Genomic DNA, 21,302 nt, shown 5'->3' with positions numbered 1-21,302 from the left:
TTTTCCTTTTTGTATTCCCTTTACACATTTTGTCATTTGAGAAGGAGGGCAAGGTTAGGTTTTCTTTGTATAAGCCTTTTTATTTTGACTAGACTGACTGGGACTCATTGTTTATTTAAGGGTCGAGACTACTCCCATTTTAGAGTTAAGGCCAGTTAGGAATTTCACCAACCCCAGTAAACTACAAAATAAAGGTTTTCGAAGCTTGCATCTATTGTGTCTGTGTCTACTGTTGATACCATGCCTTCCTTACATTTGTAACATCAGCACACCCCACCTTATGTGGGGTGCTGAGGAGTTACCCTGTATCCCTTTTCTCACTGCTCCTGTAACGTTTTGGTTACAGTGACTGGCCAATCGCATTGGTGGGTGGCAGAGGTTTTATCCTGCCAACTTTTGTGCAATTTGTGCTCCCTGGCTGTACTCACAACCACAGTAATCCACAGAAGGGTCACCATTGACCCAAAATGGTGACTGTATTCTTTTTTCGTCATTTCTCTTTTTGTCCATTCTTGGTCCTTCTTCTGCAGTGTGGTGGAGATCCTGGTTTTACTTTTGTGTTCGGCTGGAAGCCTTTGTGAAGCCCTTCAAATCTCTAGTGTGTCGGTGAGGACAGCAAACGGGGGAAGAGTCAGAAACTTTGCTGTTCTTTATCTTTTGATGTTCCATGCCTTGAATCAGTTCCAACTGGAGTACTTGTCATCCTGAAAATACAGCCACCACCCAGAATTTGAATGGTGCATGGGTGCTGATTGACTGGGTTCCTGCATAAGAGGCTTGGATCCTGAGTCTGAAGACAAGCGGACCCCTGGAACAGAAGAATCGACGAGGAAGAAGAGGAGGAGATGTCTACTGCCCCTTCAGATGCCCGACCCCCTCCTTTCAAACGTCAGGAGAACTCCGAAGAGCAAGACTTTCCCCCTTAAACTGGTGGGGCCAATCAGTCTTGAGACGACTTGCATTTTGAGTCATCCCACGACGAGCTGCGACCTGTGACCATCATGCAGTGAATAGTCTTCTGAAGATCAGATCCTTCCGAAACTTTGGTGGACTCCTTCCGGATCTCAAGAGGCAAGATTCCACTCCTTGAAGTCCCCTCGCCAGAGTGCTTCACAGTGAAAGCGAGATGAATCGACCGGGCCATAACCTTTCGTCATCTGGTATCATGAAAAGAGCTCCAAAACCACACAGCCACGAGGAAAAAGTGAAGAATGCCTTGCTGGAAGCCTCTTTCCTTGACTGCTACCACGAGATCCACTCTAGTGTCCCTTCTTTAGTCTGCCAAAACAAGAATCTGTTGACTAGGTCTGCTGCTGCTGCATCGTAGAGGCATCGTGCTGCAACTTCTTTACTCCTAACGTACTGTGAGACTCTTGGTAGAACTTACCTGGAGCTGAATTGCTGATCCTGTGTTGCTGGAGTGCTGATTTGTGTTTCGGAGTGTGCCTCAACATGCCTGTGAGCCTACACTGAGACTTCTACAAAGTACCTGAACCTTTTTCCAACCAAGACTGCTACTTACTTGCTACAGAAGACTTCCTCTGGAACTTTCTTCGGCTGTGCCTTACCTGTGTTGTCCTCCAAACTGACTCTGAGACACTCATACTAGTAAGGGATGAACTTCGTAGTTGTTAGGCCTCTGAAATTATTGCCAAGTATTTACTTATCTTGTGTTGGTTTTGTTTCATTTATCTTACCTCAAACAGTTATTACAAAAGTATTTTACTTACCTTTTCTGCCATTCCAAAAAGTATTACAAAGTGGTTTACTTATGTGAATAATACATTGATTCATCTTATAGTGCGTCCATTTTAACTTTACCTTAGAGTATATAAAAGACTAGCTGATATACCCAGCGTTGTCCGGGCTTTCATTCCCTCATAGGTACAGGTAACTGTGCATAATTTGGTGCAGATTGGTGAAATGGTGTGGAATTGTATAGGGAACATACACTAAGCCACAAACCCAGAGACTTTTGCTGAAATCCAGGGAAAGGGTTGGGGTTTTCAGATGTCATGTAGTCAGTAATGTCCGAAGGGTCCCAACAGGTGACTGTGGAAAATGTGGTGCAGATTGGTAAAACAGTGTGGAATTGTATAGGGATCATACACAAAGCCACATACCCACAAATGTTCACTTTTATATATATTCAATGAAAAAACTTTGTTAAAGGGACGTTATGGTTAAGTTGCACTAATAAAAACCTAGGAAATTAAATGAAAAAAACTTGGTTAAAGGGACGTGATGGTTACAAGTAAAACCGAAAACCCCCAGAAATTCGCCAGTTATGGTAAGCTAAGCAACCAGAACTCGCACCACCACCACCGTGCATTACTAAGACTAACACCCAGGACATCAAAGATGACATCACAAATGTCATTGATGACATCACTGATGACATCACATATCTGGGCCACTTGTTTATGTTCACTGACAGTCAGAATATTAAAATTGAAAAGGTGCTATATAACTAGACGTTAACCTTGTCATTTGTTCTTAAAGTACTTTCCTTAGGGTTTGGTCTCAGCTCATAGTGCATATACTAATGTGTGTATGAATTTATTATAACAAAAATTATAAAATACGATATAACACAAACGTGAAAGCATGAAGCATGAGGATATTTCTCTTCCTTCACACCCTTTGTACCCTGCTACGGACCTCATTGTTGAGTTCGAAGACCGTTTTAAGACAGAACAGGAGTTGTGATAAGTTCGTCCTACAAGCAGTGTGCAACATGGTTATAGTCATGAGTCCCTTCCCCACCCTGACAGAGGTCACTTCTTTGTTTAAAACGTTGTATTGAAGAGGCAGATAATACAAGAAAAGAAATTGTTAGCATTTTAACCAGTAACTGTTTCAAGTACCAATTCCTATATATCCAATTGGGATAAGTTGTAAAGCATTTATAGAATTCAAAATGACATTAAATGAAGCAAAATATCAGTACAGTATAAGGGGGGCAAAGACAAGACAAGAAGACAGGACACAGAACTAAAGGGAACGAGAGGGAAAAGGGCAAAGGCTATATAGGAAAAGGGAAAAGGCTATATAAGGTTACACATATGCATTGAGATATTTCAAGAATATACTACATTCTCTATCAAATGTATGTAAACAATCAAATGTAACAGCATGACATTTTTCAATGTGATGTATTGAACAAATAGAATTCCACCAAATATTAAGTGACAAATTGGTAGAATTCTTTAAGTTAAAAGTAATGTTTTGAAAGGCAATATTAATAAACAGGCTAAACAAACTTGGCGAGTCTATTTGTCTTATAGTTGGGTTGGCCACAGGGCCAGTCCTAAGTGGCTCTGTAAAATGAAAAATTGATTTCACACAAGACCACACCATTGACCAAAAAGCATGAACCAATTTACAATTGTATACTAAGTGAATAAAATCTGCATTAGGTTCACCACATGACCAGTATTTATTAGAATAACCGTCCACATTTTTGGCTATGTGCATTGGAGTTAAGAAGGCCCGATGAAGTATGAATAGATAAGTTTGCGTAAGGTTGGCAGCGGGAGAAGTGGAATGACAAATCTTCCAGATTTCTGTCCATTGATCGAAGGAAATCTGTATGCCCAAATCCATTTCCCACTGTCTCATGATATTAAGGTTTGGTCGATGAGTATTCATTTATACTTGAATAGAATGTGGCCGCTTTAGTGGATGAGTTATTAATTAGCATCTTAAGAAGAGGACCTGGGGATGTTTGATTAAAAGTAGATAATGATTTAGAAATTGTTTTGATTAAAAAAGTTTAGAAAAGGAGGTCAGAAATAGGGATGTTGTTATGTGAGCAGATATCCGGAAAAGGAACAAAAGCAGAGTTGTGAACTAAATGTTTGGTATATTTAATGCCAGAAGAATACCATCTATGAATAGTGGAGCAATTAAGTTTGGTAGCGCTTTGTTTGTTGAACCAAAGGAACATATTCTCAGGATCTGTTTTAGAGAAAGAGCCAACAGGAAGTTTGGTCCAAATAATTTTAAAGAAATTTAGTGAGGGGAAGGACTAGATGTTCGGCCAGGAGGAAGTAGTTAAGAAGTGAGAAATGGAGAGGGGATAAATAAGTCCAGATTCAACTTTTATCCAAGGGGGGGCATTATTAAGTTGAGATTCATATTGTTTAAATTGGACTAATTGTTTTAGGATAAAGGCTTTGTGATATAATTGGAAGTTAGGGTATTTCACACCTCCCGGGGATTTGGGAATTCTTTATTTATTGATAGCTATACTTGGTACTTTTTGATTCAAAAGAAAAGTGAGTCATGTTTTTTAAAGAAGAATGAACTATGATGGGAATAATGGAAAGTGAGTATAAAATAATGGGACTGATTATCATTTTAATGGTATCCAATATTAAGAGTGATAGTGGTATGAATGTCTTTAGCAATAGATAGTCCTAGATATTTGATGTGGGAGGATTGCCAAGAGAAGCCGGATTGAGGGGTATTGGTAGGATTGCAATAGTTGGTAAGAGGCATACATTCCGATTTATCTACTTTTAATGTATACCCAGATACCAAAAAGAAAGTATTTATCATGTTAAGTAAATGGTGAATTGATAGATTAGGTTCAGAAAGATATATTAGGTTATCATCAGCATATGTTGATAACTTAATTTCAACATTATTTATGGGGATACCTTTCAACATTATTTATGGGGATACCTTTGATACCAACATTCATTCTAATGCTTTGAAGAAGGGGTTCTAAGGCTAAATTGAAAAGTAAGGGGGATAGCGGCATCCTCGCTGGGTACCTCTTGTTATAGGAAAAGAAGAGGCAATAGAATTATTTGAGGATACGAGTAGTAGGTGATGATTAGAGAATTTTAATTAAATTAATAAAGAAAGGAGGGATGCCATGCCATGCTAAAGAGTGGAACATAAATTACCAAGACACTTGATCAAAAGGTTTTTCAGCATCAAGGGCCAGAAGAGCGAGGGGTTCCTGTGAGCTTTGGGAGTGTGCCAGAGTGTTGAATAGGAGTTTGGAATTGGACGAGGTAAAGCGACCTTTTATAAATCCGGATTGATTGGGGTGTATAAGTTTGGCAAGGAGTAATTCTAAACGTTTGGCAAGAATCTTAGCTAAAATCTTAGAATCCGAATTGAAGCGGGATATGGGTCTGTAATTTTTGATTAAGGAAGGATCTTTATCAGGTTTGGGAAATAAAATTAGGAGGGCTTCACTAAATGATCCGGGGCTTTGTTATGATTCATTAAAGTGAGCATATAGTTCTAAAGGTTTAGGCGCTATAGGTTCCATAAAAGTTTTATAGAAATCAGCAGTGAATCCATCGGGACCGGGAGCTTTATTGGGTTTAAGGTCCGAAATGGCTTGGAATTAATAAAATGGGAACATTCTGACTGATTAACAGGGGTTTCCTTTGTATTGGATAAGAAGAAGGATTTAATGTCTTCAGACTTAATGGTGGGATCAGAGGAGTATTATTCAGAGTAGAAGTCAAGAAAGGCGTCGTTGATATCTTTAGGTTTACTTAATCTGTTACCTTTGGGGGAAATAATGAGTTATAAGGGATCTTTCTTTCTTTTTTTTCAAATATGAAGCTAGCATTTTTCCAGCTTTGTTGGACACATAGTGAAGTTTGGTTCTATATCTAAGAATGGAGTTAGCAGCTTTATCTGTGTAAATTTTATTAAATTCAATACGTTTAGTTAAAAGCTTGTTCATGGTATTGGGGTCAGGGTTAGAATAATAAGATTGTTCAAGGCTTTTTATAGAAGATAAGAGTATTATGTATGGATTGAGATTGTCTTTTTTTAATATCCACAAATTGAATTATAAAACCTTGAAGGGATGGTTTGAAGGCGTCCCAGTTATTGTGTATGGAGGTGTGTTCGGGACGATTATTAAGGAATAATTCTTTGATAAATGAATTTGTTTTGTTAAAAAAGGATTGATCTTTAAGAAGATATGAATTGAATTTCCTTCTAGGTGAGAGATTAGAGGAGGGAGACAATTCAATAATGGTGAAGGCATGAGAAAGATCTGAAAGGGTTATTGGGCCAATTTCTGAATGTTAAATAGAAGAAGCTAAAGATGAATTAATAAAAATGTAATCTAATCTAGAAAAGGATTGATGAGGTGGAGAATAACATGTGTAATCCTTAGAATCAGGGTGACAGAAGCTCCATGAATCAATTAAGTTAAGGTTTTGTAGCAAATTTAGGAAGTTAGTTCTAGATCTGGAGTTGATGAAATTAGATGTGGATTTCCGATCAAGAATAAAATCATAAATCTGGTTCATGTCTCCACAGAGGATAAGCTTGTCAAAGCTTTTGTGTGATATTTTGAATAGCAAATTACACCAAAACATTGGGTAGGGAGCATTACGGCCGTAGACATTGACAATGGTGGCAGGGAGATAATTTATAATGGCGTCTACAATAATCCATCTACCTTCTGGTCTTTTTCTTCATTAACTAAAGTGAACTTCAGTCTTTTGTTTATTAAAATAGATACTCCTCCTTTCATATCAAGTGCATTGGTATAGAGTGTGTGGCCAATCCAAGGTGCTCTAATTTTACAGTGTCAGAGCTTAAATGTGTTTCCTGGAGGCAAATTATGTCTGATTTCTGTTTGGCAAACTGCGTGATAATTTTAGAATGCTTGATCGGGTGGTTCACACCCTTAACATTCCATGAGAAAAGTTTTAACGCCATCAAAGTATTGGAGAGAAGCTGTTAGCAATTGTATAATATGTGGCGAAGTATGAGGAAAAATTAATATGTAACCATAAATACATTTTGTATAAAATATCAACTTCAATAAAGTGAACGCAGCATAATTTAACTGTAAACTTGGAAAACACAGAGAAAAACATCAGGGAGGGAAGACAACAATTGAAAAAGTAAGAATGACATGTAAAAACTTAGTATTTAAGCGAATAAGTATTAGCAAGTGTTAAGTAGGAGGTACAAGAGTGAAAATCTAGAAAATGTGCAAGCACAAAAGATGTGGGGGATACCAGAGTACAGAGATGTAGTGGGCTCCGGCGAAGGGGGACAAGAGCCAGAGAATAAAAAGACAAGTATGATTAAAGCATCATGAACTAAGTAGAAAGTCATTAAGAGTATAAAAGGAGGGAAGTTAAGTTTTAAGTACATAAGAAGTTAAGCATCAGAAGCAAAGGATACGTAGTTGTTGTGATTAGATGTTCGGTCAGGTTTGCTGGTTAGAGAGAGTGAGGTCCAAAGTTTTGATAGGAGATCTTGATTTGTCTCTTAAATGTGTTGAAGTGGACGAAATTTCAAGTGGAATTGATGAAGTTGACCTGATGCGTTTGGGAGTATATTTGATGTGCTGATTTCTGGGAGTTTTGTAGGATGGCGACTGGCATGAAATGTCAGCTTTTGGAGTGGTAACTGGATTATTTGGGATAGACACGTCCATCTGGGAAAATTGAAGTTCTTAGAGAAGATTTGGAAGTTCGTTAGGGTCTGAAAATTCTTTGGTAGGGCCATCAGGAATAATAATAATCATCCTTGCTGGTTCTAACAAGCCATATCGTATGTTAAGGGATTTTAGAAGGGGTCTCATATTCAAGAATCTCTTCCATTTTTGCAAAAATCTGGAGAAATGAAAATGTTGTTCTGGAAAATTATGGGGGAGCTTTTCTTAGCGGCATATAGAGTTTGGCGGGCTTGTTCATGACGAAGAAAGCGCGTAATAGAAGGTCTTGGCGAATTGTTACTGTTAGATGACCACGGGCGGATCCTGTGTGCATGTTGCAGTTCTAAGGGCGGTGTAAAAGTTATTCCTAGTACTGAGGGGATCCAGCTTGTAAGAAAGTTGATCGGGTCATCTCCTTCTATTTTTTCTGGAATACCGTAGAAGCGAATATTGTCTCTTCTGTTTCTATCCTCCAACTCTGAAACTTCATCCTCTAAGTGCACTAGTTTTACTTCCATGCTTTCCAGACCTTCAACTCTATCCTCCACAACTCCTAGTCTTTCTTCAGCTTCATCCAACCTGTTCGAAAAAGTTTTAATATCATTCTTGAAACCTTTGATCTTCTCTTGTATGGAGGAAGAGTGAGAATCAAGTGAGGAAATAGATGAATGAATATTTCCTAATTCTTCAAGAGTTTTTTCCATGCATGTGTAGAGGAGGTCCCAAATAAAGCCTGCACTCCAGTCATCCATTTTGAAGTACCAGGAACGTTCACACCTAATTATGTGACGTATTATGAACAAATAAACCATCAGATAGCCTCAGTAGGGCTCTGCCCCGTGTCTATCAAAAGAGCAACACCTATTGAAGTACCAATCCCCAGAAAACCATGGACAGTTAAGTATCCATTAAGGAAACCCTACCAGCAAATGAGACGAAATGAAGATTGCCTAAGTACAGTCCCGGAAGAAACCAAAAAGGTCTTAATGGAAGACGAATGTTGACGTCACGAGGAGACGGACAGACTCACAGATAGAAGAAATGACGACTTGAGAATGACACAAAGAGACAAAATGCCATGAGTAAGGATATTGTGAACCTAAAATAAAGAATGATGTCCAAATGTATGAGAATTAAGCTTTAAGCAAAATGAAGATAGACGCCCAGTTTACACCTGTAAATATGCTTGGAACCGCAAGAAAGCTAACAAAACAGTGCGGCTTGCTATGGTAAGTAGAAGAGTAGTGCGGCAAGCGCCATTTTACATAAATCTACCTCAAACTAAGTACTTTACCACAAGTATATTTCCACTTTGCACAAAGCAGAATCAACCCAGGTTACTAAAGGCCAAATGAGCAGAGATTCATATTCTAGCAAAACGAGAAGAGACGGCTGAATCAAAACTCGCCAGAAGCAACTTGTGCCAGGGAAGCCAAGGTCATACGATAAAAGAAGTGAACAGTAGCTACATTTAATTGAAACTAAGACACGAATATCCTGTCTCCGAAAAGACGAGATAAGGAGGCGAAGGCAGGTGGCAGGCCAAATAAGAATCAAATACACAAATTGAGAGAAACGAGACAAATTCACGGTGTAGGAATCATGTGTCCAGCCAAGCAAGATGCAGCGAGAGTTCACACCTACGATTGGCACATGACCAGATGAAGATATCAGAACCTTTCCAGACAGAAGATGCAGTTTCGAGGCCAACCACAGTGAACTAATTGACACATGGCTACTAAAGTGATGATTGATTGTAACTATAATCGGAGGAAGGCGGGTAACTAAGGGGCACCCTGCATTTGGCTGACCATTCTGCGTGCCAATCCAATCACAATGGACCAAATAATCTAGGGTCCTATAGTTAGTAGAACCAATGAGACGTCATACTTTTAGTGACGTCTACAGTAGTCATTTGTGAAGTAAGGGCTTAGACGCCCACCTAACAGTGTTTACCCAATCCCCTCACTCCGTTACCATATACAGATATAGCACCTATATTAAAGTTACCTTTTCCTAACCAGTAGTATTGCATGTTAACTTTTGAGTGTTACACGTCAGTTATGATGATTTAGTAGTATAAATGTTACAACTTGTATGAAAGTTTGTTGGAGTTGAAGCGAGAAGGACAATCGCATCACTGCTGCTATCCATGACTCCCTGTTTTTTGTACTTGTCATTAAACGGGCTCCGTTTGCCAAACCATTGCGTTGTCCGTATTGATTGGTGTTGGAGTAATACATCTGCACCCACCATCCATCTCAAGGGTGCAGCTATCTCGTTTTAAAGTACTTCTGAGCAAACCTCGGCTCTTTGGGCCGGCCGGGTGTCTCGGAGTACACATGCATTAAGGAGAGGATTGTCGGAAAGCATGGACATCTTTGTTGCATCCGCCATTTTAATAGAGAGTCACAACCCAGCAATGCAATAGTGTAACTATTTGCAGTAATAGCATATCAAAACAGCTGGTAAATTGAAAAGCAAAAAGTGCACACTGTAAGTAGGCTTCAGAAAAAAACAGTCAAGTAGAGAAATGGATATAAGTTTAGGGTAGCCTACGATAGTGACAGGGCGTCAGGAATTCTATTTGAATCGCTAAGCAAAAACAATGTATTGCCATGTAACAGTGCTATAAATGAAGAAACTTCCAAATAGTTCTTTATAACAGATATATTACTTAAATCAGCAAAGTAATATAAAGTAGCAAATCTTTTGCTCTTAAAATGAATGTTCCAATACAGACAACACTTTTATTTTATTTTTTATTGTTTTTGGTTTATTCAGGAAAAAACCCTTTACAATTCATGTATATAGACAAAAACACAAATAATTTCAATATAAATCAAACAAAAAGAATATCGATAAAACCATATATATATATCATACAAATTTATTCAAGACTAAACAATCATCCATACTATTACAACACTATTTACATGAACAAATACAAAGTTAACATTTTAACACAACTCTTAATAAAGGAGAAACAGATTTCACTACAATCCAAATATACATTTGTGTTGACTTAAATTTAAAATATCTGCAATTCCTCTAACAATTTAAGCTCAATGACTGACAATAAATCAAACAATTTTAAAGTTAAACTTTGGCTGTGGCCTTCCATACATCGTTTCCACAATGATTCCAAAGAAATGTCGAGATTTTGTAATTTGGTCAGATTAAAAATTCCACCACGTGGTTCCTCAAAAAAGTTACAATAGATTACCAAATGTTTTAAGGTTTCGCTCAATTCTTCAGGTGCACAGAAGCGACATACCCCAGGACTTTGGGATTTGTGATTTCTAGACCAATATTTTGTTCTTTTGTAAATTGGAAGTTGATTTAATCTGAATCATAAGTATGATTTCCTTGCTATTGCAGAGGGGAATTGCATCAAATATTTAGGCCTATCGCCCCATTTGCTATGAAAGAGAGCATATTCAGAAAAAGATGAGTAGGTTCCAATTTTGTCTGACATGATGCACCAGAAGTATCTTTCATATTTTTTCTTTTGACTGGGCAAACACATACTCATAGACTGTGGAGTTGCATTGATCTCATTGAGTATCAATTTAAGTTTACAAGTAATTTGATTAAGTGAGCGAATGTTAGAATCACCAAGAAGTTTGTTGAGCTCAACATAGAGAATATTTTTGGGAGGATTTACTATTTTAATGTAGTTTTTAAGACTTCTCCAGTTCCTCTTCACAGAAAGGGGTAAAATGTTAATTTTGTGACATATTATTACATTTGAAATAGAAATAGCTACTCCTAGAACAGATTTCCATAGCTTGCCCTGTAAAGCATCAAGTAGATCATCAATTTCAAAAGTACAAATGTCTAAGAAATATAACAAAATTGGTTCCACTTTAAGTAAATAAAACTGAATTTAAGGTAGCAGAGAAAACATACAATGTTTATAAAGTATTATTTTCACCTGAGACGTCAAAGGTTTAATTTTTTGAGTTGGATAACATTTCCACATAGTCAGAGAATAGGAGTCTGTTAGCGGGTATCCTAGGTATTGAATCAAGGGGGCGTACCTAATGTCAACTCCATTGAGTGACCAAACATAGTGTGTACATTTCCATTTTCCTTTGGCAAAGATTACAATAGAAGCTTTTGATGGATTCACTGTTAAATTGTGTTTAGTCGCAAAGGTTGCAAACAGATCTAATTTGTTCTGCAGGCCAAAAGGGGTTCTATCAAAAAATAATAGATCGTCGGCAAAACCCATCCAGTCCAGTTTGATAGAACCCGATTTGGCAGGGAACACGACTGCATCTTTCCACAAATCATCAAGGCCGAGGAGATATAAATTAAATAGAACGGCTGCCATATTACATCCCTGTTTAACACCGATTTCGGTAGGGAAAGGATTGCTTAGTGCCCCTTTTCCATTTAATCGAATTCGGCAATCAGTGTTCTGGTGAAGAAGCGCAATGAGAGCGACCAGATATAAAGGAATACCAAGCTTTAGCATTTTGGTCCATAACACCTCTTGAATCACGCTATCGAAGGCCGCTGTAAGGTCTAAACTGGCCATAAAGACCAGCCCCAATTTAAAATGAAGAGTATGAGCCTGAAGGTGGACTAAAATGGTTGCATTCAAAGGGCAACCAATATATTTCCAAAAACCCACCTGACAATGTGGAAGTAATGCTAATTGCTCTATATAGGTTTGAAGTTGTTGAAGCAGCAGTAAAGAAAAGATTTTAAAAGAAGCATCTGTGAGAGCTATTGGGCGATAGTTGTTAGGAGAATCGGGTGGACCTTTCTTATGAATCGGAATAATGTGGGCAGAGTGCCACGAAGATGGCATAGTAGCTGTCTGAAGGATCAAAGCTAATCGTAGTTTTTAAGATGTGGACCCATAGCAAGGGGTCTGCTTTATATATACGCATGGGGGCAGTCCATCAGGACCTGGGGCTTTTGAGTTTTTTAATTTATCTATGGCATCCACTATATCAGTAACAGACCAGATGGAGGGCATGCCTGTATCGATCTTGGGAGCACAGCCTCTAAGCGAGGCAAATCGTTCAGGCAGCTGGTATTTGTCCTTAATGTAGGATGCCCCAGTCTCTGCATTAATGACAGATTCTATCGGAGAAGACGACTCGGTAGACAATGTATGCAAAGTAGACCACACGTGTCTGGTATCCGACCTAAGAAGATGGTAAATCATTTTTTGATTGTCAGCTAGACACAGGTCTTTTCTCATCCATATGATCTTATTTTTGTAAATTTGTTTTATTTTCCATATTTGTTCGTAAAGCTCTGATGATGGGAAATTGGCTCTCAATACAGATCAATACAGATCTAATGATTGAGTTTTTTTTCTTTTTTTAGATTAGCAAGCTTTAAATTAAAAAGTGCAAATGGCTAGTATGCGAGTGAACATGCATATTACTATTACGTGCCAATCTTTTTAGATGGAATAATATTCGTGAAACATTTTTTGCTTCAATATCTGTCATAGAAGGACCCCCCCCCGCAACAATCCTAGTAACAACCTCACTATCTAGAGCAATGTGATTTAAAAGCTTTCGACAGACAGAGCGGTTCCATCTCACTGATAGATTCTGACGATCAGATTCGATCAGTGTTCGAGTAATTTCCTCAGAGAAACAGGCAAATGTAAGTTTGAGAACTAAAGTAATAATCATATGATCCCCAAGAGTTGGAGTAATGATATTAGCGGGAGCTACATGACGATAGAGCCCCGAAGAGATAAAAAAATAATCCATCAGGGAACTATAAGCTCCTCTAAACCAGGTGTAATTATAAGGGTCAAGAATGAATGGCAGAGGTTGCATATCCCATTCTAAGAAGAAATGTATCCATTTTTGCCTGTTTTTCCTGGAAAGTTCAGAATGAGTTTTTATCTAACAAAAAGCATTAAAATCACCACCAACAATTATTCAAATTGATGTGTTTGCTATCAGTGCTCCCTCTATTAGGAGATTCAGTTCTTCGAATAAGTCGCTTAAGGAGATAGAATATTTATTCCAAAATACACATATCAATAAGATCACTATAGAGAAATTCTCTTCATCAGATCAGGAATTCCAGTACATAATTTGTAGGTTACCAGAGCTATAATTCGCCTATTGGTCTAGGCTGTGAACCTAATTGTGTTATTTCTGAGTCAAACCTTGGCAACCCCTTAATTACTGATACAAAAGCCATTAGTTGTTTCAAGGTATTTTCATCAATGTTGAACCCATCACCTTGTACAGATTTCAATGATTGATTCTCTATGAAAGGAAGGGGAGTTTCAACAAAACGTATAGCTTCCTCAGTAGACATAAGCAAGGAAGGTATTAGTCCAATTGATATTAGATCTTCCCGTTGTTCCTATATAAGTTTCATTATGAAAGGGGAAGTAAACTTACATGTCATTCTGTTGTTAAAAGAGGCAAGTTTGACCCATTCAATGTCATTTGATCTAATAATACGGAGTGCTGGTATACCTTGTATTTATATTAAAGGATGTCTGTATGCTAATGAATAACTGTATATTAATGAGTCACTGTCCAGAATCCAACAGGTTCCACCAGCCCAATCAAGAAAGATATTCAACAATTGAGCTCCAAAAATGTTAAAATTGTAGGTATTACACATAAAAAAAAAACTCCTGGCGTGTGTATATGATGCTGTAATCCAAGGCGTTTGTTTATTATTGACTTACGTTCCTTGTTGTGAAGAAATCAGGTATCCTAAGGCGAACGTGATCCCGCAGTGAGCAGGCCGCGTCAGCTGACTGAACGTTCAGCAACGCTCAGTATTTGACACCGATGCTTAGGCCCTCGCTCCTCACTGCTTCCGTGTACACAGAAGACGTTCCGGCAACAAAGTCAAACAAAATGCCAATGGGACGAATGGAAAACGTGCTGAAAGACCGCTTCTGCAAATTTCAAAATACCCTCAACGATACAGTGTCACCAGCGTATGCTGTGATGTTTCTCACGAAGATGAAAAAGTCGAGCGCCGAAGTCTTCCAGGCTGACCAGAGTTAAACAGCATATTCTGTCTAAGGAATGTCTTCATTGTTGTCAGAAATCTCGCTCTGCAATGTATATATCATATAAAAAGCAAAGATAAATGAAAAACATTGCAATTATACGTTCATGTCATATAATGATATCACGGCTCTCAGAGCTCCTCACCTAAGCGATCATCTCTGTTGCCGCTTGGCCCCCTAGCATCATTTTGAACACCTCTATACACTTTATTTGCGTCTGTAGATGTCCGGGAATGTCTGAATTCATTGCGGACCTTCTTGACAGTGCCACGTGACTATACGGTCGCGCGCGGCATGTTTACGTGTTCGTAAAAGCGTCCACACCTCTGCAATCAGATTTGTGCTTCGAAGACAGTTCGGAAGTGCATTTTCTACTGTTCTAGGAACTTTCAACTTCAAAATTTCCCTTGCACAGCTCCTACACCTATTACTTACTCATTATCCATTAGCAATCTAGTACACAGTACATACTTGGAAGAATTTTAGCAAAACTACTATTTATCTTAAAAATGGCATCAGTAATTGCCATACCTCCTCCCCAAGAGCCACCACCACCACCACCTACTGGAGGACCTTCACAACAACAAAAGGAGCAGTACTTCCAAAGACAATGAAGAGGACCAAGAAGATGAGGTAGAGGAAGTGCCTACCTCTAGCACCCAGAGAGAATCATGGGTGTGGCAGTTCTTTACCACTGTTGGGAATTTACCAAAGGCTAAAGCTACCAAAGTGAAATGCACTGAGTGTACTCAGTCACGGACTACCTGGACAGTACTCCTACGGGACCACCTCCATGTGCTGCCACACCAAATCCAACTACCGCAATGCTCTCAGAAAGGTTGTTCCTTTCTTAGCAAATAGGAGGCTCTCTTCCTCCACCTCATCTTCCTCAACCACTACTGTAACCACACAGCCTACTTCTGTGGGACACAAAATCCCACGAGCTACCCTGCAAGCAATAAAAGAGGCTGTTGATCCATATTTTTCGAAGACAACAGTCCTTGGTATATACTACAGCACAACATTCTGCAGAGGGAAGCAGTTTCGAAGTGCTTTTGAAGCTGTAATCAAGGAGCATGAGAAACACTGCCCCCTACCTTAGAAGTAACGCACGCGCAACATCTTCCCCTGTCCACCTGCCACTCCATATTAGTGGTTGGTGCCTCTTCCCTCATTTCCCTTCCCACCTTTCGTTCTAAGCTCTCCTGCAAAAAAAAATACATCAAAAACAACAAAAGAAATGTTCCTTTAGGAACCACCTTTCACAGAACAACAAAATAGAACTAAAAAAAACCTATAGACTCCATCTACATTACATTTATCAGTTAAGGGTGTCTAGTCAATTGGTCGACAGACAAATGGTCGACACAATTTGGTCGAATTGCCATTTGGTCGACTGGTCAAAGGGTCGACATTCATTCCTTTTGGTCGAAATTGAGACAAGTATTCATTTTTTTTAAAATAAACATTTCTTTATTATTTATTTTTTTTAAATAAACTTTTCTTTATTTAGGTATTGTATTGTTTATTTAAGTGTTGTATTGTTTTTAATTTATTTGTCTATCAATTAAAACATCGTATATTACTAAATAAATATCTTATAAATATATATATTAACAATTAATAAATAATTAAATATAACAAATTGTTTTTGTACATTGAAAAAAATTTGTTATAATGTATTTCTTTTTCAATACTAGATTGTGCTATTGCACCATTTTTAAAATGTATAGTAACGTTAAACTGTTAAAAGTTTGAAACATATGACGTGTTACGTTTTCTACATTGACGTGGACGCCATTTTTGAAGTTCCGTTTTCCCGGTCCGGATGCCTCGCGCTCCCTTTATCTGTGGATTTTTAAATGGCTTTTTTCCTTCTTCATGGATTTTTGGATGGATTTTATCGTGGATTTCGCCTGCGTGGATGCTCCGGAGCGTGTTTTGGATTATATGTTCATGGATTTTGGTTTTTCACTACTACGGATGGTTGGATGGCTTTTTTTTAAAGTGAGGATTACTGTTTTTCCTGGATGGATTTTACTTTATAGGACTTTTTTTTGGCATGGTGTACGATGTTTTTTTGGATTTGGGTTTTCTCTACCATGGATGGATTTGGGATGGAGCTGGTGTTTTTTTCTGGTGAGTTTTTAAAAAAATTTGTTATCAACATTTCAAATTGTAGGCTACTGTTTCTAGGAATTGTAATGGTTCTGTATTTTCAAAATTGTCGACAATGCTATTCTTTCTTCATAGTCTCTGTATTTTTTTTGGGTTGTTGGTCGGTTCTCCTGTGATAGTGTTTGGGATAGTTTTATTTCTTGTTTATTTTGTTCACTTTTGAGACTTTTGATAAAGTGCCATAGTGTTGGGTTGTTAGAGTTGAATTCTTTATTTATTTTGCTGTGCCAACCTTCTTGCACATTGTTTGTTCTCGGCCAGTTCTTCTTCACCGATGTATAGCAATTCCATATTTCAACCTCATATTTTCCCTTTCGTCTGGTCCCATGTCTAGTAAATTGCCCAATCCACGTGTTTTCCATATAGTCCATTAAATTACACAATTGTTCCTCATGATTGGTGTAGTAATCAGATGCAATCAAAGTGTCATAATATTTAATAACCATGTCCTCTTTCACAAATGCCAAAGCGTATAATCTATTTATCTGGTGTTGAAATTCGGTGTCCTCTATGTACATTGTCCGTAATCCTAATTTTTGAATTTGTTTCCATATTGATTGACTAAAATGAAAAAAACATCCCTGAATATGAGTTTCTGTATACATTTTTTAAATATGCTTTTATTTGTCCCTGTTCAAAGTCCATGATTATTGTTTCTGGTATTTTTTCCGGCAATGATTCGTGTATTAATTTGTATATACAGCTGTACATTTCTTCTGACTTTCCTGGCATTAAAACGAAAACTAGAGGTATCACTGTTCCATTTATTGTTCCATGTATGCTATAAAACTGTAAAAAAGGTGTTGGACAGGTTTTGAAATGTTGCGTCTCCATGCCAAGTTTTAGAATTTCCCAAGTGTTATATTTTGAAAAGTTGTAATAATTAACATTTTCTCACTCTTTATTTCTAATGATTTCCACAGAAATTGCTCTCCCTTTTCTGTTTTTTGTAATACTTCCGGTATAATCATGTTTAAATAATTTTGTGGTGCCATGGGTAAGTTTTCTTTTCGTCGTTTTTGCCTATTTATATTCCGTTTTACTGTTTTTGTATTCGGCATTTGCGCCGTTATATGCATTGGTAAACTCTCATATGCTGTAACGCTCACCTGGCTCCCACGGAGGCACTGGTCTGGTCTGGGTTGCTGTGGCCTCTTCAAGCGTGATGCGCAGAATTCGGACCACCGATTGAACAGGACCCCCAAATCTTGCTTGTCTGGCCCGTAGGAATATCCTTCTGCAGATGAGAAAGGGGATTAACTGTCTGCTGAATAGTGTGCTTGCTCCCCCCTTTTCCCCCTTCGTTCTTCTCTGACTTCCTCCAAAACCCCCGGTTTAAGCTCACCTTATGGTTTGGAAGGATGAACTCTCCATCCTGCTTCTGGTGCAGGGGCGCGCGTTCGTCCAGTTACTTCACTGGTTTTCAGAATGGCGCTGGCCAATCCACTTGACTTTTCTGAGCGATATGCCGTAAGTATGAAGATGCAAAAGTTCAAGTGTGAGCCTCCTTTTATGTTGTTTTTCCTAACCTGTGATCTGTCCTTTATTTCAGGTGCAGAACAAAGGCGATGCGTTGAGGGGTTAAATTGCCGGTGGTAAAATCAGGTGAGTTAGTGATGAGGGCGACCCCTCTAAATGTCTTTATAATTCCCCAGTAATGTCTTTTGTCCTTTCCCCATAGGGGCCGGGGTGCGGTACCTGCCAAAGATGCGGCGCCGACCCGAGATGTGGAATGGTTCACCAAGAAAAGCCGGTAAGTAATATGGCTGAAAATTCGGCTTTCCTCTTGTGTTCCCTTGCTCACCTTTTGTCTCTTCTTCTCTCCCCTAGGTGCAGAGATGTGGCGACCGGTGCTGAGAGCCGCGATGGAGCCGGGCGGCGTCTCGGGAACAGGTGAGTGAAGCGCGGCGCTGCAGCGAGCAACGCGGTGCTTTTAAATGGAAGTCTTCCTTCAGGAATGCTGGCGTGAAGATTCCGGATGCAGGTAAGAAGGTTGAATAAGTTCTTGGTTTTCACCTTTCTCTTCTCTTCTTTCCTTACAGGTGTTCCAGGTTCGAGGCGGGCGTGGCTGGAGTCCAGGTGCAGGAGCAGACACGGTGAGCGTTCAGCTGCTGCGATGCAGAACAACGCGAAGCACGTGTGGCTGTCCGGGCGTGGCTTAAATAGCCTTGGAAGAAGTTCCAGGTGAGTATTCTTCCACAGCCCCACCCAAGTAACAAAATAGTTCCTTCAGAAAAATAGTCCCTCCTAAGCCTCATTTGGCTTGGTTCTTCATGCAGCATGGTCTGCATCAGGTGAGTGTGCAGCATGGTCTGCTTCAGGTAAGTGCACCAAACACTTCCCCTTATGAGCCTGGCGCCTATGGCGCCAGGCCTGATGTCCAACATGAGCCTGGCGCCAACGGCGCCAGGACAGAGTCCAAAGAGCCCTTATAAAGGGCCGCTGGGCTTTTACCCGGGGGCGTGATGCCTGCTCCCGGGGGTGCTGGGCCTGGCCTGGTGCTCCGGGGGTAGGCATCATGACATATGCTTTGGCTACTAGCGAAGTTGGTGCTTCATTTTGATTAATTTCCACATTTTCTTTCAACTCGTTAAGTGCTTTCTTTATCAAAACTGTCGTAGTGTCCGGCATATGGTTATGATCGCAAGTTAAACGTATGTTTTCTACCTCCGTTATTGCTCTTCCGTTGCAGGCATTTTTTTTGTACTCCTTACACTTCCAATTGCTCTTTTATTGTCGTGTGCATTCCTTTTTGTATATATATCCTTCATAAGTTAATTGCGCTGCGCCTCTCTGCGATTTAATGAATTCCATTTTTTTAATCAATACGTATCTGAAATAGCAAATTTTTAAAAATTAATCCACCCATTCTGTTATTATTTTTGGTAAATGAGTGTGCAGTTAAAGTTTTTTTTCCCTGAAATTATTATATGGAATTTCTAAATGGTAAAAAACGATCGAATCGTAATTTTGTTTCTGAGATAATTCGCATTTCTATAAAAAAGATTTTAAAAAAGAAGATTGGGAGGGAGGGGAGGGACCCCCCCCATTTCTAATATAAGTCTGTGTGAACCAAAAAGATAAAAAAAAAAAGAATGGGGGTTATGGGGGGGAACCCCCCCATTTCTAATATAAGTCTGTGTGAACCAAAAAGATTAAAAAAAAGAATGGGGGTTATGGGGGGGAACCCCCCCATTTCTAATATAAAACTGTGTGAACCACTCTTTCATTCGCTTATTTAGTGTGTTTTACTCACCGTTTTTTCAGTCACGTATACTCTATTCACTCGCGTGTTTTGATCAGCGGCTCTCTTTCCTGACGAACTGGCAGTTCGTTTCTAACCATCAGCTGTGATCACTGGTCTAATACAAGGTGCTTTACTCTTTATTTAATATCATCTCCTGTGACCTTTTTCTATTTTCATGGTCATTTCAATGCGATTCCATTTCCTTTCGATCAAATGACCTGTGTATATTATTTATGTGTTTGTCGATCAATTGTCTTTCGATCTTTGTGTTTCGATCAAATCACCTGTTTACGTTTTCTTTATGGGTTGTCGACCATTTGTCTTTCGACTATTTGGTTTCGATCAATTTGTCTGTCGATCTTTTTTTTTTCGACCATTTGACCTATAACCTCAGTTAAGTACATAAACTCAATAAGATTTTCCAACATTTCCATTAGCATTTTGTGTTATGCTAATGGAATATTGTGGCGTTCATCCCCCGTTCCAGGGACTGGACCAGTGGATAACGGCCCGGCAGCCCAACTTATCAGCCCAAGCGAAGCGAGGGTGGATAACGAGGTCTCCGGACTATTATGCCCCATCCCAGTCCCTGCAATGGGGGATGGAGGCCATTAGCACCCCGGGTTCCGAAAGCGAAAAAAAATATTTTTCTTCATACACCGGAAAATCCTTTTCCAAGATGGCCTCCATGGAAAGGGAAGACGGGGCTCCGTAGAGGCAGCCTGCAGAAGGCGAATAGAGAACCCTATGACCATATTACCACAAGCACATTTTTATTCCTTTTCAAACCTATCCATTTTCGAATAACTTTACCACAAAGCTGGTCCCAGGTGGACATGGCCACTTTAACCCCATTTGTTGTCCCTCATGGTCATGGCCAGTAGCCAGATTGTCTGGGTCATGACCTTATTCCATGACCCGGACAATCTGGCTACTGCCCATGGCCACAGACTATACCTCAGCCACCAAAGGTATATCTCTAATTTTGCCCACTCTTGACAGAATCCCACCAAATTTTGCACAAACATTTAGATCTAGAAATAAAATCATTTTGCCAATGTTTGTGTAGATTCGTCAAATGGCACCTCATTTATAAGCCTTTACAATATTTTGGGACCCCCCCTCTAATTTTGCCCCCTCTTGACAGAATCCTACCAAACCTTTCGGATCCAGGTCTAGAATAGAAGTCAAACATTTCAAGCAGTTTCATTGAGTGGTGCCAAAGTTATAAGCCATCCAAGAACTGCTTTTCACGAACCCTGCAATATAGAAATAGGCACAGATGTCCGTAAACTTCACAGGACCGTTCGCGGACCTTTTAAGGTGAAAAATACCTGTTTTTGGCTTCTTATGGCCATATCCCATCCCATCCTCATCCCCCCCAACCTCCCCAGAGATTGTTTGTTTAGTTTGAC

General features: G+C 39.2%; 1 protein-coding gene across 12 annotated transcripts in view; it reads left to right on the top strand.

The window, feature by feature from the left end:
- NPRL2 (NPR2 like, GATOR1 complex subunit) overlaps window positions 1-21,302 on the top strand; it is a 717,787-nt gene that overhangs the window by 362,792 nt on the left and 333,693 nt on the right. The gene's annotated exons all lie outside the window — the stretch shown is intronic.

The sequence above is a fragment of the Ambystoma mexicanum genome, chromosome 2p (assembly GCF_040938575.1).
Source record: "Ambystoma mexicanum isolate Mex_15411 chromosome 2p, UKY_AmexF1_1, whole genome shotgun sequence".
NCBI classification, from domain to species: Eukaryota; Metazoa; Chordata; class Amphibia; order Caudata; family Ambystomatidae; genus Ambystoma; species Ambystoma mexicanum.
Note: the sequence above shows the minus strand (reverse complement) of the source record. Positions and strands in the feature narration are given on the sequence as shown.